The sequence below is a fragment of the Ambystoma mexicanum genome, chromosome 10 (assembly GCF_040938575.1).
Source record: "Ambystoma mexicanum isolate Mex_15411 chromosome 10, UKY_AmexF1_1, whole genome shotgun sequence".
Taxonomy (NCBI): domain Eukaryota; kingdom Metazoa; phylum Chordata; class Amphibia; order Caudata; family Ambystomatidae; genus Ambystoma; species Ambystoma mexicanum.
This window is the reverse complement of record NC_090932.1, coordinates 959,739,241-959,763,937: the sequence shown is the minus strand read 5'-3', so window position 1 is coordinate 959,763,937 and position 24,697 is coordinate 959,739,241. Positions and strand designations below refer to the sequence as shown.

Below are 24,697 nucleotides of genomic sequence, written 5' to 3'. Positions count from 1 at the left end.
CTCACAACCCACCTCCAACTCCGGGTACTGCTCGCTAGTCTATGCACAGCATTTGATTCTAAGCAGATTAACAAGCATCAGAAGACATGCATTACTTACCGTAAAAGCATTTCTGATGATTGTATCTGCTTAGATTCACATGCGCCCTCCCTGCCTCCCCGCTCGGGGTGGAAGGAACATAGACTTCTTACTACTTTCTCTCTTCATGTACTCACTCACTATAGCCTTGGGCTCCCTCATGGCAGAAAAAATACAATCGGAGGGACCTCGGCGCGTGAGAGATTTTGGGTACTACACACGTCACGATAGGGAGTGTGTTTCAGGCACGCCTATGCCGACGTCCCCTTTCGGTCCCCGAAAGACAAGATGCAATACTCCGCTGTTACCACTGGATGTCGGCAGCATGTGAATCTAAGCAGATACAATCATCAGAAATGCTTTTACGGTAAGTAATGCATGTCTTACCCTATCGAAGGTAATACAAGGTACTGGGGATAGTTTCACATATGTCATGGGCACACTATGGGATAAAACAATCTCCCTGATGGCAATTTATTCTCCACCTACATTACGAGCCACATTAGTACATGATAGATCACCAGTATTGGTTAATGATACATCGGATATCCTGATTCTGGGGGGAGGGGGGGACTTCAACGAAGTTGTTGACGTAACACAAGATCGCACACTCCTATGCAGCAGAGACCCCAACTCCTGTACTAAACTGTCCGCATTTGCTGAAGCTTTCGGACTTCGTGATGTGTGGCGCGACCTACACCCAGGAGAAAGGAAATACTCCTATCACTTGGGTACACGCTTCACTGTCACGACTGTACTATTTTTTTTCTACCAACACCAGTGATACACACAGCAACTCGGGCAGAGTTTCTCCCGAGAGGCATCTCAGACCACTCCCCCCTCTTCATGATGATTGAAACCTTAAAACCAATGCCTTCACCGACGTGGCGATTGAATAGTTATTATCTAGGCTTCCCGGAGCTAATTCAACGCATGCAATCTGCCTAAGTGGCCTATTTGGGTGGCAGTGGTATAGAAAAGGTGAAAGATGTGATAAAGGAAATATTAGATCCTTTGAGGACTTAACATCGACATTTAATCTCCCAGCAGCTGAGAGGTATCACTATACACAGCTACGACACGCATACAGCAGCACCTCCCTGCCCTGTCCGACATGCCAGACTGTACCCCTATAGAACCAAATATAGTTGCGGAAGAATTTATGCTAAAGTCGACAAGGTTATGAACGATGCTACCACCTCCCCCAAACTGTTGAGTCTGAAAGCAAAGTGGGAGAGGGAGGTGGGAGATATGTCAGACGATTGGATCAAGATCCTAATGTATCCACGTGAGACAGCCATCTCGGCCATGCTACGACTGGTGCAATTAAAGATATTGCATAGAGTATACTACCCGAGGGTGGCCTTATACCGCTGGGGCAAGGTTGCAGAACCCAATTGTCTGCGTTTGCAGAACGAGGAGGGAATGTTCTTCCATATATTATGGGACTGCCTGAATGTACGTCACTTTTGGCAGCAATGCTGCGATATACTGTCGAAGGTTTTGGGTCAGATGATTCGCAGAGATCCCAAAATGATGCTGTTAGGAGCGGAAGGTGAGGGAGACGATTCCCGGTATGAAAGGCTTTGCTTCTCGACCGCCACTGCAGTGATCAAGAGGAACATTGCATAATTATGGGGTTCTGCAGAGTCACCACGAGTTGAACAATGGGTCACAGATTTACAAATATGCATTGCTATAGTATATAGAGCACGTGGATGTCCGGAGAAAGTAGGAAAACTTTGGCAGCGATTGGGAGGATACTATATGAACCTTCTGACCTGAAATCCTGTAGAGGGTATAATCTGGAAATGTCAAAGTAGAGCATGTCATGCAACATGGATCATGAATGATCTATTCAAATCCAATGTCTACTGTCTGTTGATAAAGTTTAGACCCCCTACAGGGTCTGTTGTATGTTTTTATGCAAAACTAATAAAGTATGTTATTAAAAAAAAAATAATTGCTAGACTCATTAAAGGTTTATTTCAGGCACACTTCACAGGGTGAGTCACTGATTTTGTCTGTTCTTAAACACCTCAACTCGGACTTTGATTCTTCTGAGGTCGATAAATGAGTATCACCACAGATTGGTTGATTATGTATATTTATTTGTTCTATATAAAGCGCTTAAGTGTAAGTGCTTTATAATAACACATCATTATCATTTGGCCTTGGACGTCTGCTTGCATTCACAGTAATTTGGTTAAATGGGCCTATACACACTGATATTAGCGATACATACGGTGGTCCATTCTTGTATGAAATGTAGATCACATTATAGTGAGATCGTAACCATATTTTTTGTAGCGTACTTGCTATGTGATGCCACTTCTGTTTTGTCAAGAGGTGAAGGGTCAAGTTCATCACTTCGGAGAAGGGGAGAATAGCATGATATCACTTGCTGTGATGTCAGCAGAGGTCAAAGGTCATGTGATGTCACTTCCGCTGCCCCAGGCATTTTGGTGAAATGATATCCCTGCCTACATCTGACATAGACACGTTGCGGTCAGAAGATAACACCTTTCCTGTTAGGGTGGGCCACTTGAAGCTCGATTGGATGGCATTTGGAGGTGACTTTGTCTCACTCCTACATCTCGTCCCTTTCCTCCATACTGTATGGGTGTCCCTCGCTAGGAACGGGAACCTTTTTCACCAGAAAAATAGCCTGCGATGCGGCTGAGGGTCTCGGAGCTTATTCTACCAGTGGAGGGAGTGGCTGCCACATCTGCCCTGAATTTCTGCCAGGCAGCAACATTCTCTTAGCATTACTACTTGGATTCTCTTGTGGGCCAGGATGCCCATTTTGGTAGGGCAGTCCAAAGTTTTCTGGTTTAGGTGGTGTCCTTGCTTCCTTCCTCCTCCAGATTATGTACTGCTTTGGGAGTTTTATCGGTGATGAGAATCTGTGGGAGAAAAGAATCCAGTAGAAGAACAAATTACTTGCCTCTTGGTAATGTTCTTTCTGATGGATGTTCCTCCCACGGATTCCTCATCGCCATCCATGCCTGCCCCTCTTGCGGGACGCTAGTACACCATTGGTTGTACGGTCCCTCAGCTTCAGAATGGTAGGGGAAAAGGGTGAAACTGAGGTCACAGAGTGTAGGACAACTAAATAAGGAGGCCTTGAACTTGTGTCCGGCACAGCAGGCATTGGGGTGTCTGGTGATACCGATGCAGAGCTCTGCTGTGCCTCATGGTGAAACGTTACTGAAGAACAGCTGGGCTGGGATAGGGATATCCTAGATAAGGAATCCGTGTTAGGAACATCCATCAGAAAGAACCTTACCGTGAGATAAGTAATTTGTTATTCGAGGGGATTGGGTCCTCCGACGTATTCCATAACTGACATGTAATCACCACAGCTGTGCTGCTTCGGAAACTTTTTTCGGCGTTTGCGTCCTGCGTCGATGCGCCGCCGTCGAGGACCTCGTCCGACGTCCTCCGATGTGATAAGTAGGGCGCACAACGCCCGTAGCCTCAGTTCCGTTTTTTCCGCGAACGTGTTGCTTTGTGAATCTCGGTTAACGCCTCGACTCTTTGGAGTTCTGTTCTTCTCGTTTTTGTGAAAATCCTTCGTGTGAAGATGTCTTCTACTTAGTCTTCGACCCCGCGTCCGGGCTTCAAGAAGTGCGGGGAGTGTGGGTCCAAGATGTCGGTGACAGACTCGCACGACGCCTGCCTCTGGTGCCTCGGGGAGGCCCACGACACGGATGACTGTATCGACTGCCAGTCGCTCACGTCCAAAGCCTTACGTGAACGTAAGAAGTTGTTGTCGGTAGGTCGGGTGTCCAAGCCCCGGAAGTCGAAGTCTGCAGGGCTTTCGACGGATGATTCGAGAGGAGACTCTCCGCGTCATCGTTGGAAGTCTCGTGGGTCTCCTTCTAGGAGTCGGTCTCGCCACTCCTCAGCCTCTTCGAGGCATTCTCGGAAGCGCCGACACCGGTCGTCTTCCAGGTCCTCTTCGGAGGACTCTGCCCGGCACGTTGCTTACCCTACCAGCTGTGCGACGCCGGAGGAATGGGCTTCCTTCGGGAAGAAAATGCTGGCGATTCTCGAGTCGCAGGGTACTAAGCCGTCCGCGCCCCCGAGAGGGGTCGGCCGTGAGAGGTCGAGAGACACTGCTCGCAAGAGTTGTCGGCACGAGTCACGGGAGAGGTCCCGTTCGGACAAGGGGACTCGTTCCCGGTCCTCGACGCGTTCGAGACCGTGTGCACCTGTGATGTCTTTGAGGAAGACATCGACGTCTGAGGCGTCGACAGGCTTTCTCGAGGCTACGGCTCCGAGGAAGTCGTCGAAGCCGTCGACGCTCAGGTCGTCGAAGGACACAATCGGAGCTCCGGCTTCGAGGACTGTGTCGACGCCGCCGATGCTGGCGGCGCTGCATCTGACGTCGATGCAGATTTACTCAACGCCGATCCTCTCGGCGCCGATGCCTGTTCTCTCGACGCCGGCGCCGATTCACTCGACGCCTTTCGAGGCCGGGGTGTCGGAGGTACCCCGTGGCACGGGGGGACCCCCTAGGAAGGCTCTGGTTAAGAGCAAGCACTCTCGGGTGCCTTCTTTTTGCCACCTGGAATATATTTCAGAGGCAGATGAGGATTCTGATGGCCTGGTTCCTAGTCAGGTTCCAGATGACATTGTCTCAGGCCATAGTCAGTTTGACGATTTGAGGCAGTCACTGCATGATGCCAGTGGACTGGACACCTCTCCGGAGGTGGAGTTTTGTAGGCCTGAGCCTGGCTCTCATGCCGACGCCTTATGGCTAGGGTTTCTGAGTACTTGGGATGGTCTGCTCCCCCAGGGGAGTTTGTGTAGGATGATCTCACGGACATCCTTGATGTTGGTCCCCCAAATGACCCGGTACTGCCATTCCATATGGCTTTACAGAGAAGGGTGGCGGCGGCTTGGACTGCTCCGGAGAGTCTCCCGGCGGTGGGCAGGTCCTTGTTGCGAAAATACCGTCCAGCCAGTAGCAACCCCTGCTACTTGACCAGGCACCCCACTCCGGAGAGTTTGGTGGTGCAGGCGGCCACGGCCCCGGCAAAGCAGGCGTCGTACCCTACCATCCCACCTGATAGGGACGACAAACGTTTTGATGGCTGGGCGAAGAAAGTGTTTTCTTCTGGTGGTATGGCGCTTCAGGCGGCCAACTCCATTTGTGCCTTGTCTCGTTTCACACACAATCTGTGGAACTGTGTTGCGTTAGCGGCTGAACATATTCCCGAAGAGGACGAATGGGATGGTTTCCTTGCTATGGTCCAGGATGGTAAGGATGCCATGTGAGTCCGTTCAGTCGGGTTTGGACTTGGCTGAATGCGTCAGCAGGTCCATGGCGGCGAGCACCGTGATACGCAGGTTTGCGTGGTTGCGGAAGTCGGGGTTTGCTCCTGATGTGCAGTCCCGGCTCCTCAACATGCCCTTTGACGGTGAACACCTTTTTGGCAGCAAGGCTGACGAGAGCCTTGAGAGGTTGCAGACCTCAAAAGCTGCAGCGAAGTCGTTGGGCGCTGCAGTTCGCCAACCTCCGCCTTTTCGTCCTAGGGGACAGCAATGGAGGGGTGGTTCCTTTCGCTATTACTCCTTCAGTAAAGCGAGAGGAGCTGGCAGTCAAAGAGGAAAACGCAGGGGTACCAGAGGTGGACTGCAGGGTACCCGTGGTGCCAAGGCCGCTCGGGCAGTTGCCTCTTTGCCCTCAGGTAACGCCGCGGCCTCTCCCTCTCAGTCATGAGGCCATGTCCCATGGTTCGCCGGTTGGGGGAAGGCTGGCGCAGCATCTTGTAGAGTGGCAAGCCATTACTTCAGATGTGTGGGTTCTGGAGATCATAACCCGCGGCTACTGTCTTCCCTTTCGGCACAGGCCTTGCGACAATCCACCGGGGAACCTCTTTGCAGAGTCCGGATCCGCTCCTTGCGCAGGAAATTCAAGCCCTGCTGGAGAAAGGCGCCATAGAACTGGTGCCTGTAGCGGAGAGGAACAAGGGATGGCATTCCCCTTATTTTTTTGATTTCGAAGAAAGACGGGGGATTGAGACCCATCATGGACTTGCGCGGTTTGTTGATAAACTCCTCAGGAAGGACAAGTTCAAGATGGTTACTCTCTCTCAAGTCCTCTATGCCCTTCAGCTTCAGGACTGGTTGGTGTCTCGACCTCAAGGATGCTTACTTCCATGTGCCGATCCATCCCAAGCACAAGTACCACCTGAGGTTCGCGGTTGGCGACTTGCACTTTCAGTTTCGGGTCCTGCCGTTCGGATTGACCTCCGCCCCGAGGGTTTTCACCAAGCTCATGGTGGTGGTGGCAGCGCATCTCAGGCAAGGGGGGGGATTCACGTCTACCCCTACCTGGACGGTTGGTTGATCAGGGGGAGCTCTCCCGAGCAAGTCCTGGATCATCTGTCCGTCACCTGCCACTCCCTTCACAGGCTGGGCTTCTCCCTCCATTTAAAGAAGTCCCATTTGACGCCAACACAGCGGCTCCAGTACATCGGAGCAGTGCTCGACACTTCCCTGGGGCAGTGTTTTCCTCCCCAGGTGAGGGCTCTTCACATTCAGCAGATGGTGCACAAGTTTCAGCATGCGCAGACGCTCCCAGCGTTCGAGTTCTTGAGGTTGCTCGGCCTCATGGCATCCTGCATTCTTCTGGTGCCAGAGGCTCGCCTGCGGATGAGATCTTTGCAGTGGGCACTCAAGATGCAATGGTTGCAGTCCTCCGGCAGGATGTCGGACCTGGTTCAGGTGCCGCCCTCGGTCGCCCGGGACCTTCTGTGGTGGGCCGTCGAAGGCAACTTGATGAAGGGGGCTCCATTTTGGCTTCCCTGGCCGGAGGTGACTATCGTGATGGATGCATCCCTCACGGGATGGGGAGCTCATGCCAACGGGCTGACAGTCAGCGGTCGTTGGTCTCCGTCGGAGTCCAGACTCCAAATCAATCTGTTGGAGCTGAGGGCCGTCAGGCTAGCCCTGAAGGCTTTTCTGCCGACTGTGCGAGGGAAGAATGTCCTGATCCTGACGGACAACACAGTGGCCATGCACTACCTCAACAAAAAGGGGGGGGCAGGGTCACTTCCTCTGTGCAGGGAGGATATGCAGCTCGAGTTCTGGGCCATCCAGCAGGAAGTTTCGATCTCGGCAGTTCATCTGGCCGGAGACGAAAACGTGACGGCGGACGCTCTGAGCAGGCAGAGCACGATCTCTCACGAGTGGGAGTTGGCTCAGGAGATTCTCCTGGAGATCTTCGCCCTTTGGGGGACCCCTCAAGTGGATCTCTTCGCCTCCAGTGTCAACCGGAAGTGCGAAAGGTTTTGCTTGCGGGAATTTCCTCCAAAAGGAGCCTTAGGAGACGCATTCGTGGTGGAGTGGTCATTCCCGCTGCTGTACGTGTTTCCTCCAGTCCCCGTCATCCCGCAAGTGCTGCGGAGGTTACGGAAGTTCGGTTCCCGGATGGTCCTCATTGCTCCGGCGTGGGCTCGGAGGACGTGGTACCCGGACCTTCTCGACTTGTCCATCTGCCCTCCACGTCGTCTTCCCTACCGAGACAATCTGCTCTCACGGGAGGGGGGGGGTCAGGTTCTCCATCCAGAGGTCAGATCCCTCAACCTTCACGCTTGGCTTCTGAAAGCTTGAGGTATAAGGATTGGGACCTCCCTGAAGACGTGATGGAGGTGTTGCTCTCGGCCCGAAGGCCAGCAACAAAGTCTCTGTGCCGTTGGCGTAAGTTCTGCGACTGGTGCAGAGTTCAGAATGTGGATCCTTTTGCATGTGACATCCCCATGGTTCTGTCCTTTTTACTTTCTTTGGCCCACAGGGGCTTGAAAGTGGGTACCATTAAAGGTTACCTGGCGGCGCTGTCCATCTTTAAGCGCTCGTCTGAAGAGTGTTCTTACTTTAAAATCCCTTTAATTTCACAGTTTCTGAAAGGGCTCACTAATCTGTTCCCTCCGTCACCTTTCCTGGTGCCCCGTTGGGATTTAAACCTTGTTCTTAATTTTCTTATGGGTGCTCCGTTTGAGCCTTTACATTCTTGCCCTTTGAGGCTGTTAACTCTGAAAACTGTGTTTTTAGTTGCGGTTACTTCCGCTCGCAGAGTGAGTAAGTTTCAGGCACTTTCAGTTAAGCCACCCTTCACTGTATTTCTCAAGGACAGGGTTGTCCTTAGAGTTCGTCCTTCTTTTCTTCCGAAGGTAGTGACGGAATTTCATTTGGCCCAGAAGGTGGTTCTTTCGGCATTCTATCCTCCTCCGCATCCTGGTAAGGAAGAGGAGAGGCTCCATAGGCTTGATCCTAGGAGAGCTATAAGCTTTTATGTTTCACGCATGTCCCGGGTCAGAGTGGACGATCAACTCTTTATTGGTTACGCTGGAAAGCGTTTGGGGCAAGCTGTGACGAAACAGACTTTGTCCCGCTGGATTATTTTGGCCATCTCGGAGTGTTACCGCTTGGCGGGTAAGGACCCACCGGCTGGCTTACGGGCCCATTCTACCAGGGGTATGGCTGCATCTACTGCCCTGCAGAGGGGTGTTCCTATTCGCAACATCTGTGATGCAGCCACCTGGGCTTCAGTACATACATTTGTACGTCACTATTCCCTCGATTCCATCCGAGGACAGGATCTGGCTTTTGGCAAGGCGGTCCTTTGCTCTGCTATTTGATTGGGAATTCTAAATTTTTATTCTAAATTCTTTCCCTCCTCCTTGCTCTGGTACTGCTTTGGGAGTCTGTCATAGATATGGAATACGTCGGAGGACCCAATCCCCTCGAAGAACAAGTTACTTTCTTACCTGGTAACTTTCTTTCGATGGGATGGTCCGACGACGTATTCCATATCGCTCCCTCCCTGCCTTCCCCGCTGCAGAATTTCTTTTGCGATTGCAGCTTACGTTCCGCAAGGCTTTGTGTCTGACTGGCAGTTGACTAATGTCACACGTTCTGGGGGAAAAAACTACAACTGAGGCTACGGGCGTCGTGCGTCCTACTTATCACATCGGATGACTTCGGACGTCGGAGGAGGTCCTCGACGACGGCTCATCGACGCAGGACGCAGACGCCGAAAAAAGTTTCCGAAGCAGCACAGCTGTGGTGATTACATGTCATAGATATGGAATACGTCGTCAGACCATCCCATCGAAAGAACGTTACCAGGTAAGAAAGTAACTTGTTCTTATAATTGATTCTTTCCTACCACAGATTACTCCTCTATAAAATCCCTACCCGCACCAAAGCTGATCTTCAGAAACCTTTCTGCCACAAGTGTGTGCAGTTCGACTGCGTATCAGCTCCTCATGACTCCTCAACGGGCACCATGCTGGATGTGTCTGGGCGGTAAATGTCGAAGCTCTTCACCGTGTGACCTTGGTTAATGTTTTCTCGCTCTGTTCGATTCGGGAAGATGCTCTTAGATTTTAGAAATGTTCTGTGCCATGCCCAACCTGACTGTTTGGGGTTCAAGCCATGTGCAGATTTTGGCCGACAGATGTCTGTTTCAGATCTGCACAGGATTGGTCTGTACTGCAGGGCCGAGTACCAAAACAACCTGGACTGCAGGTCTATAAAACCAAAGGCCCTGTGGGAAATGCCAAAGGTGAATCGTGCAATCCTGTTTGAGGTCTGGTTATACAGAACACCAATTGGAGCAGAGATCACCCCCATGCAAAGAGAAGATGAAACACAGTAAAAGGTCCTGTTATCAGAATGTATCTTCACACCAGCACCTTCCCCTCAATGAAAAGGAGCCACCGTTCTAAGTAATCTCATAACTTTTTCCACCCAATACTCCACCCAGGAGCAATAGAAAAACTTTCACCGAAAGATGCTATAACTCTTTGCCTAGGTGCCGGTGGCTTAGGCCCTAGTGCTGACTGCTTCTGCAATGGAGCAGACGCCTCTGATCCAAAGATGCCTCAGGCGCCGAAGGGACTCACTTGTCTCTTCAGACTGGCATGGTATCCACTAGGGAACACCCCCATGCACCTACAGGCCTGGACCCTAAAGGTGAGGTCTCCTGACGCCATCAGGCTCTGCCTAGAGGCACCAACACTAATTTGCTACTTCATTCTCTACATCGTCTGAACCCATCGTCAGACACTGGGGTTTACTTGGCGTATGCCCTTCTAACAATGAGACCTTTTATGTCGAAGAGGCACCAAATCTACAAAGAAGGTGCTAAGGTCACCTTAGACTTGGAACCGTTGAGCTTCAGTGAGGAGCGATATTTCCTGGGTGAATTGTATGGGAAAAAGGTGAGGATATCCAGGGGCTGGCTGCAGACCTTTTGGAGGCAAGCGGTCTTGACACTTCCCCAGTGCTGAATATTCTTCTTCCAGCCCTCACTCTGGTTAAACTTTGGGCATCCTTCTAGAGGATGATGGCCAAGATAGCTGATAACCTAAGGTTGTCAGCCCCATCGAGGTTCACTTTGAACTAATGGGCATTGTGGATGAGGGGCCAAAAAGAGACCCTGCATCCATTTAATATACCAGTGGAGGATCCTGTGCTAGAGGCGTGGCGTAGGCTGCCCTCTACAACCGCATTTAACATGGAACTATCTAGAAAGTATCGCCCTACTCCATCGGACCCAGCATTCTCCACTAATGCATTTCCTGAGAGAGCCACAATTGCGGACTTCAAGACATCGACCATCCCTCCACCCTGACTGGGAGAATAAGAGATTTGGACGCCTGGGCTACAGTGTTTGCCTATTAGCTTAGCCCTTCTTGCAGTCGATGCTACACATGTCCTGGCCAAAGTTCTCATTTAGCCTATGGTCCACAGTGGCCAACACTGTCTAACACATCCCTGAAGAAGAGAGATGGTTTTTTGCCCATGGTCCAAGGCGCCAAAGGCTTCATGCCAAACTCTGCAGTGTGGACTGGATGCTTCTGATTGTATCGGCTGCTCTGTGTTCACAAATACGGTGGTGTGAATGTACTTGTGGATGAAGAAATCTGGCTTTGTGCAGGCGTAGCTCCTGGACATGCCCTTTGACTGTCGGAACCTCTTCGGGTCTAAAGCTGATTAAGCCCTACAGAAGTTCCAATTCTCAAGTGCCAGTGATGTCCCAGGGTCTGGCTATCCAGCAATCTTCAACCACTTTTTCTTTGAGGGGTAGAGGAGTTTGCCTCTAGAGGTCGAGGCCAGGCACCCCAGGGAGGTCCAATGGTAGACTATTTCGTAGAAGGTGGGACCCTGCTGTCACCTTAGCCACCCAAGGTGCAAAACCTCAGATGTTCTGCCACAAGTCTCATTGGCGAGGGGGAATCTCCCTGTTCAGCTCAGAATGGCCCATAACGTCTGATGCTTGCACCTTAGATGACATTCAACAAGGTTACTACCTCCCTTTCATTCACTTTGCTCCCGATAATTGTCCTCACACCACCTCCCCTCTCTCTGACCCCATTTTCTTTGGAGGTGGTCAGTCATTTTATGTCGGAGCTTGATAGTACTGGTACCGTGCTCTGAATGAGGCACAGGGTGCTATTCAACCTATTTTCTGGTTCTGGAGGAGGATGAGGGGGATTTGTGTCCTATTCTAGATCTGATGCTACTGAATTAGTACCTGGGAGAGGACAAATTAAAGATTGTGACCCTAGCTTAGATCCTCCTAAGCCCTCAATCTACACAAATGTTTGGAGTCTATGGCCCTTCAAAACGCCCATTTCTTCGTGCCCATTCATCAAAAGCATAGTGAAGTACCTGAGGTTCGTGGTGGGACAATTGCCAATTCAGTAGAGTACTACACTTCGGCCTTTCTTCTGTAGTGGTGGCAGATTGCCTCAAAAGGGAGGGCATCCATGTCTTTCCCTTCCTGGATGACTGGCTGATCCAGGCTCGCTCACCAGACCAGGCGTCTGCACACTTGTTCTGTGTGTGCGCAGTGCATTGCACAGCTTGAACATTTCCCTGAACCTCCAAAAAGTTTCCAGTGTCGCTATCCCTGTTCCTCTGATTTATTGCGTCTTTGTTGGACTCCTTCCTGGGCAGGGCATTCCCACCAGAGTAGAGAGCATCTCTAATGGTCCATGACCTATAGTCACAGGGACAAGTCACAGGCTCAGCATTTCTGTGTTTACTGGGTCTCATGGCATCCTGGCTGTTCCAGAGGCCTGGCTGCACATGACCACTTCAGTGGCTCCTACATTGCTTACAATCTGGAAGTCTGATATGTGACCCTGAGACCACTGGCAGAGTTGCTGAAGATACAGAGGCAACCTACTGAAAGGTGCGTTTCAATGGATTACTTTTCTCCCGCAGATTTCTTTCAGGATAGATATCCATCCCCTCAGCTTTGCTGTTTGGAAACCTTTCACCAGGGGGCGTAGTGGGCCTCGACTCGGCAGTCGATTAGCCGATCTGTCGTGTCTGGCTCTCGATCGTAGTCTCCGGATGTGACATCAGGTGTCGTATATATACCACGTCACTACGCCCCCATACTTCAGTTACTTTTTCCTGTGCGCTTGCACGCTGCTTCAGGAACACGACTCGAGTTTACTCAATTTTCTTATTGTACTTTGTACGCTTTTTTTCTTCAAAAACATGGACACTGTCATCCCACAGGGTTTCGGGCTTCAAGCGATGCCGCGATTGCTAGTCCAAAATGTCTATGACCGACCCCCATGACATCCCTCTCTATGGTTTCTGGGTGCTAGTCACGACATGGAGGCCTGCGCGTCGTGTGCAAAGATGCAGCCGAAATCCCTGTGTCAGAGGGCTGTGAAACTGGCTTTGGGCTGACCTGTCGCCAAGTCTATGGTGCATTCGCTTGTCAGGTCCTCAGAGGCTGAGACTGAGGAGCCCACCCCTGTCAAAGGGAAAGGCAGACATTGTAAGAAGACCAAGAAACTGTCCCATTCCAGGAGCCATTCCTCATCTTTCTTGAGGAAGAAGCGTCATCACTGCCATCGACGCGAGTCTAGCTTGTCGTTGGAACGAGGTAAGCCCATGGCGGCTCGGGAAGAGTGCAAGAGTTTTAAGACCGCTGTTAGAAATGTTTAAGACACAAGCGGCTGTAGGTGCAGCTCCGGCCCTGTCTCAGCTTTGGTGGCAAAAGCAGTGCTCAGTGCCCCTGACCCCATGCCGGTGTGGAAAGCATCTTTGGGTGTTACTCCTGCCAGGAATAAGTCGCTGTAGGGCCGAGGCTCACGACGTGGCTCGGTTGCCCAAGCATCCCTCGGGACCTAAAGTACCCTCGGCATCGAAAGCTTCGGCTTTGAAGTCTATCCTCAAGCTTTCAGCGCTGACAGTCGGTGATGGTTCCTTTATGCCTCTGTCGAGATCAGGTTTCTTTGATTCCATGCACTCCATTTTCGGTGGCAAGGAGCACAAGGCCCCTGTCGACCCCATTTACACGGGTGCCGGCTGCGTTGACTATTTTGACAACCAGGCCGATTTTAAATGGCTTTGGCTCTGGGTTTACATGATGCCAGTGGTCCGGATACCTACCCGGACCTGGAGTTACAGCAAAGACAGCCCGACACCCACACTACTGTGAAATTCAGGGAGCGGATTCACAAGATAGTTGACACCCTGCGGTTGAAGGTGTCTACTGCCTCTCTTCAGGCGTATGCTCTTACTGAAATTTTGGCCAAGAGTCCCACTGTCTAGTCCAATATGCTTTTCAACCCAGCCATTGCAGACTCCTTAGCCTCCTTATGGGAGCACCCTTGTACCAGTCCCCCTGTGAATGCCAATTTCACAGCGACTTATAGGCCGGCAAGAGGAGAACCTTCTTTCCTCACCAAACATCCTTCCCCATAAGGATTGGTTATTCAGGCTGCCACTGTTTCCACCAGATCTGCGGCATCCACCACTAATCTGCCTACAGACAGAGAAGGAGAAAAAATGTGACGCTTTGGCCGGAAAGGTGTTAAATTCTGGTAGCATGGCGCTCATTAGTGGCATGTGATTTCGCCAAATACTTGTTAGGCTTATGGGAAGCAGTGGAACAGGCTGCTGAGTACGTCCCTGAGGGCGCCACGCGGGATGGTTTTTTACAGCTGGTGGTGGATGGGAAGGAGGTAGCCCAACAGTCGTTGCAGACGTGCCTGGACGTAGCAGACTGTGTTGGCAGAGCAATGGGCTCAACAGTTGTGATGAGACTGCAAGCTCATCTTAAAACGTCTGGCTTCTCCCCAAATGTCAAACAGGTTTCTGGACATGCTTTTTGAAGGTGACCTGCTTTCCGGGCAGAACGCAGACTAATCCTTGGAAAAATTCAAGGAGTCAAAATTGGCTGCTAAATCTTTGGGCCTAGCGGCGCAGCCGGCCAAACCTGATTTCAGCTTTACCTCTAGAGGCAGAGGCTACAGACGCTACATGCCCTAACGCAGGAAGGCGCAGCTCCCGCAAGCCAGGCAAGGGCAGAGGTGCTTCTCGTGTCCCGGAAGGGGCAGAGGGGCCTCCAGAGGCCAGCGAGCAGCGGCAGGGTGACCCGTGCCCTCTAAGCCGCTTTGATTTACCCCTCCCATGATGCACCGGTTGGTGGACGGTTGGCAGGGCATTGGCCTCAGTGGCACGGAATAACTTCAGACGCCTGGGCCCTGCAGTTGATTTGGTGACATTGTCTGCCTTTTCTGAAGAAGCCTCCAAACAGACCTCCACCTCCCCCAATTGAACGGGAAAGGAGCACCAGGAAGTACTGAGCCCTGTTGCCAAAGGGTGCCATGGAAGAGGTGGGTTGGTATTTGTTACTTCATGGTGCCCAAGAAGGGAGGAGTTCTCCGTCCCATCTTGGACCTCAGGGCCTTGAACAAATTTCTGAGGAAGGACACATTCAGGATTGTGACTGAGAGAAATTCTCCACACTCTCGAACTCCAGGACTGGCTGGTGTTGATCAACCTACAGGATGTTTCCTTCCTGTGCTTTTGGTGTATCTGTACATGGAAGTTCCTAAATTTCCTCATTGGCGACAAGCACTATCAGTTCAAAGTGCTTCACTTTTGGCTTGACCTCTGCACCAAGGGTCTTCACCAAGCTGATGGCAGTAGTTGCGGCTCACCTCCAGAGATCCGGGGTCCATGTATTTCTGTACATGGACGACTGACTGCTCCGAGGGAAGTTGGCGGGGCAAGTCTGGTCTCATCTGGAAGACACCTGCCTACTAATGCACCGGCTGGGCTTCTCCCTCAACTTGAAGTCCCATCTGATGCCAGTCCAGCAGCTCCAGTTCACCAGCGCAGTCCTAGACACCCGGGTAGGGAAGGCATTTCCTCCCGAGGAGAGTCTGCAACATCGCCCATATAGTGCAGCTGTTTCAGAACCATGCCACTCTTCCAGCGCCTCCTTCCTCCGCCTATTGGGTCTCATGGCATCCTGTATTTTTCTAGTGCCAGAGGCCAGGCTGCATATGCTATTCGTCCAATGCCTCCTGAGGGACCAGTGGTCTCAGTACCTGGGAGCCCTCACGGATCGCCTTTGTGTCCAGCCATGTAGTCCGCGAAATCGGCTGGTGGAACATGCACAGCAATCCATTGGCAGGGGAATCCTTCTGGCCTCCTTGGCCCCAAGCCTGAGTGGTCACGTATGCATCCCTGAAGGGTTGGGGCGCCCACTTCGAGGAATTGCAGGTGAACGCCCTCTGGTCTTCATCAGAAGCCAGGTGGCATTTCAATAGACTGGAGTTGCAGGCCATCGGGTTAGCCCTTAGGGCCTTCGCCACGTCTCTGAGGGAAGCATTTCCTCGTCCTGACAGACAACACAGTGGCCATGCATTACCTCAACAAGCAGGGTGGCGTGCACTCTCGCACACTCTTCAGAGGCAATTCAGCTGTGGTTATGTTGAGAGAGAACTAAGTCTCAGCAGTTCATCTGGCGAGGACAGAGAACAGCTTGGCAGATTCTCTGAGCAAGCAGAGCACTGTCTCACACTAATGGGAAGTGTGCCTGGAAGTCCTAGAGGAGGTCTTCGCTCTCTCATGTACCCTTGTAGTGAATCTATTCACCACGGAGTCCAACAGGAAGTGCCGATGTTTTGCTTGAGCAAATTCCCAGCGAATGGACGCGTTTCTGGTGGATTGGAACTTCCCTCTCCATTATGCCTTCCCTCTGATTGCAGTCATTCCTTGGGTTGTCAGGAGGTTGAAGAGGTTTCGGGTGACCATGATCCTGATCGCCCCGAATTGTTTGAGGAGAACATGGTACTGAGATCTCCTGGATTTGACTATCTGTCCGCCTCGCCGTTTGCCTCCAGCGTCCGGATTTCCTCACCCAGTCGGAGGGTTTGGTGCTCCACCCAACCCTGTATTCCCCCTTGAGAGGATGAGGCATGAGTGGGACCTCTCAGAGGAGGTTGTTGAGGTATTGCTGGCTGCACGCAGACCTTCTGCTAGATCTCTGTACGCGTGCAGGTGGAGAAGATTTGAGGCGTGGTGCAGGGAACGCGAGACTGACCCCATCTCTTGCCCCACCACCACAGTGATGAAGTTCCTTCTGTCACTGGCCTCTTCAGTCCTTCAGGTTTTCACAATGTAAGGGTGTTTGGCAGACTTGTTTGTGTTCTAGAGATCACCAGACATGGTTCTTTTTTCACCATTCTGGTCATTGGCCAGGTCATGAAAGGCTTTCACAAAAAGTTTCCGCCAATCCCCATTGTTGTACTAGATTCGGATCTTAATCTTGTTTTGGACCTATTTGATGGCGGTTCAGTTTCAGCCTATGCACTGAGGTTCTTTACGGCTGTTGTCTCTTAAGACAGCCATTTTGGTCGCAATCACATCTGCCAGGAGGGTTGGTGAACTGCAAGCCTTGTGCTGCAAACCTCCCTTTCTAAAGTTCTTTCTGGAGAAAGTCTCTTAAAGTCAGGACCGGATTCCTTCCTAAAGTGGTTTCAGAATTTCATCTGTCCCAGTCAATTGATTTGCCTGTGTGCTACCCTCCTCCACATCCCTCGAAGGAGGAAGAGCGGTCCCACCGCCTCGATCCCAAGAGAACGTTGAGCTTCTATGTCGCTCTTATGCCTGCGTTTAGGACGTCAGACCAGTTGTTTGTAGCCCATTCCTTGTCTAGAAAAGGCCTTGCCATCACTAAACAAACTCTTTCGCAGTGGATTGTTACCAATCGGCATGCAAGGAGCTTCCAGCGGGCATTAGGGTGCACTTGACCAGCGGAGTGTCAGCCTCTACGGCCCTCCATAGAGGGGTCTCTGTTAGGGATATTTGTCGGGCGGACACTTGGTCATCCTTGCATACCTTCAACAAGCACTATGCCTTGGAAGTTGCACAGGAAGCTGATGCTAGGTTTGGTAGGGCGTTTCTACTAAATCTACTTGTTTAAATCGATCTTCCCTCCTCAGTTATCCTAACTGCTTGGGGAGTCTATCATGATAGGGAATCTGCGGTAGAAAAGCAATCCATTGAAGGAGAAATTTCCTTAACATAATGCTTTCTGTGGATTCTTCTCCCACAGATTCCTCATCGACCCTCCGATCCATCCTCGCTCAAAGTTCTGTGGGTTGTCGCTTCTGTCCAAACGAGAAAGCTTCTGGCAATGGCTCTGGGGTGACAGTTTCTGTCTTAAAATAAAGATTAAAAAAAAGCTTTTTCTTCACACAGTGTGTTCACCCTGTTGGGGTGTACCTTTGTTGTTTTAATGGCTTTTTAGTCTCCTCCTGTGGTTTTTCTTCTGCAGCGTTCAAACACAAGGGGGAAAAATGTACAGGAACTGAAGCATGGGGCATGGTGACTTGGTATGCATACTTTGCTGACATCCAGTCCGGAGCCGACGATCGAGAGCCAGACAAGACAGATCGGCGATCGACAGCCGAGTCAATGTCCACTACACCCCTGGTGAAAGGTTTCCGAACAGCGAAGCTGAGGAGATGGAGAATCTGTGGGAGAAGACTCCATAGAAAGAACATTGCACCAATGCATCCCTGAACGGTTGGGGTCCTCATCTGTCAGATCTGACAGTGAGTGGTCTTTCAAAATCTTGAATGCTTGGACTTGCTGGACCGGAGGGTGATTAGGCTGGTCTTGGTCACCCTTCCTTCTTTAAAACGCAAGACTGTGCTGGCCCTGATGGACAAAACAGTGGTCATGCACTAAACAAGCGAGCTGGTGTGGGGTCCTTGCTACTATGCAGAAAAGCAATGTGACAATGAGTCTGGGCTTTGGAGAAGTCTGATGGCTGTCCATCTTGCTGGAAAAGATAATACGTTGGATGCCTTGAGCAGACAGGCTTTGGCCTCCCACGAGTTGCTGCTTTGTCAGGAAGTTCTGAAGGAGATTTCCGTCGGTTGGGGAACTCCTCAAGTGCATTTCCTTGCCACCAGTGTGAACAGGAAGTGCTACTTGTGCTCCAGGGAATGTCCTCGATGAGGAACTTTGAGGGATGCATTGACCGTCAAGTGGACGTTTGACCTCCTTTGTGCGGTCTCACTTATCCCTGTCATTCCATGGTTCTAAGGCGTTTCTCCCTGTTCAAGTACATGTTTATTCGAATTGCTCCGGACCTGTCCCAGAGAATGTTTTACCCAGCGCTGCTGGACGTGCCAAACTGCCCTCCCTGGTGCCTTCAGTGGATAGTGGAACTGACCTCCCATTTGGAAGGGCAGGTACTACACCTGAACCTAAACAGCCTGAATCGTCATGCTTGGCTCCTGAGAGGCTGAGATACAAGGAGTGGGACTTGCTGGACTAAGTACTGGCTGTGCTCCCATCATTTGTCTTTTGATTTATAGAGCGCTTACTCCACAGCGCTTAGACAACCTGAGCCAAGAGGAAGTACAAAATCAAGTTTGAACGACAAACAGTAACGGGGGAAATTGGAAAAGAGCTAAGAGGAGGAGCCGAACATTTTTTAGTAGTGTGAAAAAGGTGTGACAAGCTGGAAGATCTGATTTGATGTGGAGGGAATTGCAAAGTGTAGGAGCCAACACAGAAAAGTAGCAAAAGCGGATTTTTGCGCTTGTTCGCAGGGAGGCTTAGAAGAGAGAAGGAACTGATTAGCAGAGTAGAGGACCCTCGAAGGTACATAGCCAATAGAGGAGAAAGGTAAGGAGGGGCAAGACCATGAGTGGATTTATAGACAATGGTGAGAGAATCAAACTATCAGATTGTCAAAGGTAAGCCATGAAAGAGAGTTAAGAGATCGAAGATCGGGGGAAGAGCAAGCAGTGTATGAAAATAAGTTATAATGCAGAGTAAAGGAGCGAGACATTAGAATGGGAGGACAATAAGTCAGGCAGAGCAATAGTCTTGCCAGGAAAACATCAGTGTAGGGATAAGTTCAGTCGTGTGTAAAGACGGGAAGGGCCAAGCTTTACAGATATTAAAAAGTTGATAGTGGGAAGATTTAGCAATGGTGGCGACATAACACGAAAGGGAGCATGGTCAAAGTATGGTTAGAAGGTGCAGGACTGAACAAGAGAAGGGAAGGAAATGCAGGAGGGAGAGAGCGGGCAGGAACAGTGGAGGATGGGAAGAAGAGAATGACAGTGTTGGACCATTAAGTGAGAGAAAGCGTGCTCTCATCCAGGAATGGACGGCAAGTAGAGTTTTTAGAATGTAGGGAATCCGAGAATGAGGAAAAGGAAACAAAGATTTGGGACTCTCCTGAGTAGAAATATCAAGGTAGCCCAAAGGAAGAAATAAGAAGGCCAAGGTCAGAGCCTTGGGGAACACGGTGGCAGAGAGGATAGGGGTTAGGAAGTGCTACCAGACCAAGAGACCGAAAAGGAACGATCATTGAGACGAGGAGAACCAGCAAAGAACTGATGCAGAGAGTCAAAGTGAGGGAAGCGTAGAAAGAGTATAGAAAGCGGCAGATCCAGGAGAATAGACGAGTTTAGAATGGAATGCAGAGGGAAGAGCTTTGGAAATGCTTGAAGTGGTTTCGGTACAGTGATGGGGTGGAAACTAGATTGGAGAGGAGAAAGTAGGGAGTTGATTCAGAGAAGTTTTCTTGAGAATAGGGATAATAGTGGCCGCCTTGAACGAAGAAGGAAATGTAGTAGAATAATTTGAGTGCTAAGGAAAGTTAAGAGAAGGGGTTAGATTTTAGGATTAGAAGGGGATGAGATAGGATCCGAAGGGGAAGGAGTAGGTTAAGCACGGAGGAGAAGCAGTTCCTGAATCGGGGAGGAGACAAATTAGCTGGATTGTAGAGGGCACTCAGCTCTGAGGCCTGCAACTAACTCTATACCTTTAGATGGCATACATATATTTGACTTCGTATTGGTAAAGGAGTTTGGATCCTCTATCCTTGTCCCTTTCACCCGTTATGGATTTTTTGCTATCATTGGCCTAGTCAGGCCTACAATTAGAAACTGTTAAAGGGTACCTGGTCGCTATTTCATTTTCTTAAAGATAACCTGACCAGAGTTCTTTGTTCACAATCCTCCACTGGTATGCAATTTTAGGGGTTTTTGCAATCTGTTTCCTTCATGGCAATTGGTGGTTCTGCCGTTGGATCTGAATTTAATGTTAGCGTTTCTTATTGGCTCTCCGTTTGAGCCCCTACACTCTTGTTCTATTAGAGTGATCACCCTGAAGATGGTTTTCCTGGTAGAAATCACTTGTGTAAGAGTTCTGTGAACTCCAAGCGTTGTCTGTTAAACCTCTGTATTTGGTTTTCTCCAAAGAGAAGGTGATGTTGAGAGAGACCCACCTTTCTGCTGAAAGTGCACTCGGATTGCCATCTCTTTCAAAAGATCAATCTTCCTGTGTCTTCCCCATCTCCAATGCTTCCAGGGCAGATGAACAAGTCCATTGGCTGGGCCTTGTGAGGACTCTCCGCCACTTCATCTCTTGGGCAAGGGTCATCGGGGAAGATTACCATCTTTTTGTTTTATGCTGGTGTACATGCTGGCAGGGATGTGGCTAACCAGACCCTGTCAATGTGTAACATTCTGTGTTTGGGAATTGTTAGGCAGAATTATATGCAGTACCCTTTGGTAACAATACACACAATTAAGACTACAAGTGACAGTACAATTTCACCTTTGGTAGAAGCCTGTACTACACAGTTATAGTGGTAGCAGGAGCGGAGCAGCCAGACTTATCTCAAGAGTAAGTGAGCAGTCCAAGTGGTTACACAAGGGACAGCAATTACTATGGTTCAGGCAAACACTGACTCAAGGTTTCTAAGTAAAAGAATATATATTTATTTACCCAACAGTTGTATAACATTTCACTATTATAAGCAAGTTAAAAATCGCAATCAAAAATACACCACACCACTACGCTTAAATTCCAGCCAAGTTAGGCTCACAAAATGAAGTGGGAGCAAAATGGCACTTCAGCAATTTAAAAGGGAGGGAAAGACAGTTATAAGAAAATAGGCTAACCAACTGGTAAGTAAGCAGGGCAACTGAACAAGAGAGACTACAAGGGTAAAATCAGATGGAAAAGGCATAGGGCCAAAGTCACTGGTCCAAAAGTCTCTTGCTCAAGATAATAGGTTCAATGTAGTTCGCGGTAAAGCTTGTGAACAGATTCTGGACAGGGTTGGTCGGTAGAAAAGTTAGGTAGAAGAGAAGGTCAAGCCCTCGGATTGGAGAAAGATTTCAAACACTTTCACCGTGGCTGAGCGAAACGCACAACCGGATTTGCACAGTACCTTAAAATGGAGAGGGAGCTGTAGCTGAGGCGGACAGTCCTGTTGGTTCCTGCAGGCTCACGGTTCCTGATGCGACTGTCAGAGTGACACGAAGTAGGAAGACTGGAGGGTCCTACGCCACCCAGGGAAGAAACCAGCAGCAGAGCAAAACAACAAATAAAATGTGCGCTCCTTAAAACCCAAGCAGGGTCTGACCTGCAGTTTGGGCAAACTGGTTGGTCCCACCAGCTCAAGGGAAGACGTTTCCGGGAGGATCTTCTGTCATCGGATTTGGAGATTCGGACCTGCAGCAGGGCTTCACCGGGTGGTTCAGTCGTGGTAGGGGTCCTCTTCTTCCAGTTCCTTGTTGGTTCTTTCATTTGTAGCGACTCTGCTCTTCCAGTCCCCGAGACCTGCTTTTTATCCAGTTTTCCCCCATTCATACAGCCTGGCTGTCAATCACACAGCAGGATGGCTGGCCTGGCAAGGCCAGTCCCCTTAGCCAATCAGGCAAGACTCTCAGACGCCTTAAGGAGGGCTTCTGTGCAGAAGCCCGCGAAAAGACAGCGAACAAAGGAATCATCCCCGGTTTGGCGCGCAGAGTAAAACACGAGAAAGACTTTAACAAAAAGAAATGGCAAATAAACCCAGCCGGAACCAAAATAGAATGTATTTGGTCAAGTGGGTTTATGTTCGAGGCTACTATAATAGCCTAAAACAATACCACGTTTATATAATATAATCGCAGTAGAAAAGTTCGGGTAGATAACACTGCCACCAGCCAAGTCTTAAAGTTAAGGGAGCAAAACAAGGCTACAAGAGGCACAGACAAAAAGGGATAAGAGTTAAGCCTTTCCAGCACTCCATGTAAAATGGGGTGTACTGGGGCTGCAATTTAAAGTGACTATATAAAGTTAATGGCAACTTTACCTGTTTCTGGGGGACAGTAGTCAGCCCCAGAAAAATGGAGGTGGGGGGGGGGGGGGGGGGAGTCTCAAAGACATTTCCGCACATGTTTGGCAAGCATTTTTGCTTGGATTCCCTTTCAGGGCAGGACACCTGTTTTGGCATGGCTGCTCTACAGAGTTTTCTGGTCTAGTGATGTTTCCGATAGCCTCACTCCTCCAGATCCATGTACTGCTATGGGAATATATCCTAGATGAGGAATATTTGCGAGGAAATAATTCATTAGAACATCAAATTGCCTCTGTAAAGTACTTTCTGATGTATGTTCCTCCAAAGGATTCCTTATCACCTTCTGTACCTGCTCCTCTGTGTAGGTAGCCAGTACACCATTGGCTCTGCAATCCCTCAGCATCGGAGTGTTAAGGGGGAGGTGGATCTAAGGTCACTTGTGTCGGCACCTTGTTATATATACTGGCCTGACATATGGTGAGGTGCAGGGCACGTAGAGGCATCTGGCAAATCCAGCGTGTAGCTGTGCTGTGCCCACTGGTGAAAATATTCTGAAGATCAGCAGCACTCTGTATGGGGTTATCAGAGACGAGGAATCCATGGGAGGGAACCTCATTCATAATGAATGTTACTGAGAGGCAAGTCATTTTTCTTCTTGGTAATGGCCTATGGTGGTGAAAAGGGCTCTGGATACCTTCTGTTATGATGCTCCATCACCAGCCTGACTATTTCCTTCTCTGCAGCTATGCCTGGAACTCTTCTAATATTTACCGGATTATAGCCTGTAACTGGGAGCTGCCTATTGACTGTCTATTCATTCGTATGGACACACTTTCTGTACTCAATGTATCTTTCTTGGAGTGCACTGGAGTACTTTAGAACGTTTTCTTTTTTAAAATGTTTTTTATATTCATTTCTACTTTTAAATTACTTGCCTTTGTTATAGCTATAACATCATGCATAACATTATATTAATAGTATATATTTTGTGGACCTTTTGCATCTGCATCAGCTAATGTTTGTATGCTGCAGCCCCCCCCCCTCAAACCCACTCCCAAGAGTGATGCCAAACTTCTCAGTCACACTACCAATGGGATACAGGAAAAGCTTGGAGAAAACCCTGTATAACGCTACATGTTGGTCTTCTGGAGCCATCACCAGAGAACTTGTTAATCTTCTTAAAGCTCCACCCTCAGTTTGCCTCAAATGTTCATTTTCCTGTCCTGTTTATAAAAAGGTGTATGCTTGGAAGCAATTGATCTTATTTGGCAGACTCAGTCCCTCAACCTCCCTCATGTTATGTTTATATACTGCTATGTTGATATAATTTTCACTACTTTGACAATTGCCCAATCCCCTTCCCTTAGCATTGATGAACATTCCAGATGTAACCGGGGTTGTGGGGACATAAAGTAACAGAATTGTAGGTGCTCTGGTGATTGAGTGTTTTCGATAAATGCTGCAAACAGTTATCCTTCTCTTTGAAGTGTTCTTTTTCATATTCATTATCCAATCCTTTTTGACCTTGCTTCTTCCCAGTTCTTGATCAAGGAGTCCAGCCCTCGAGTCGTGTCACATTGCTGCTATTTGTAGATGGGTTCTAAATAGTGAGTTAGAACAAATATTTTTGTTTTAAGTCCTTAAACCTTTTCAAAAGATTTCATGTCCAAATTTCTGGTATTTGCCTTACAATCTGTTATTGAAGTTGTGAAAACAAATTTAAGTTAAGGCAATGTGCATGTCAAAAGTGTCAACATATAGAAACATTTGAGTTATTTATTTTTTTACCAGTTAATTGTAGTTTAAAAACCACTTTCATGCTTTTTTTGTAGGTACACACCTTTTGCACTAAGAGCCATGCTAGTCTCTTGCATTCAATATGTAAATTACAGAAGTCTACTTTTGTTCCATTTTCACTTAGTGTGTTAACTGGGCAACTGACGGGATGAAATTTGTCTTGCACAGATTATATTGTATTAGAAGCTAGCACCAATAAAAAAGGTTGATTGTTTGAAAAAGAATTTTCGGCAGGATCATGCCAGTTTCCTCTTTATGCAATACCAGTGATAGATGAAGCTGATGCAATCTTTCTCCAAACCCTTATAAAGTAAATGCTAAATATCATTGCTTAAGGACAGAAAGAACGCAGTTGTCATACTTCATGCCAGAATACAA

The 24,697-nt window shown here is 49.3% G+C and overlaps 1 protein-coding gene across 6 annotated transcripts in view; it reads left to right on the top strand.

Moving 5' to 3' along the window:
* ECT2 (epithelial cell transforming 2) overlaps window positions 1–24,697 on the top strand; it is a 1,267,500-nt gene that overhangs the window by 1,144,628 nt on the left and 98,175 nt on the right. The gene's annotated exons all lie outside the window — the stretch shown is intronic.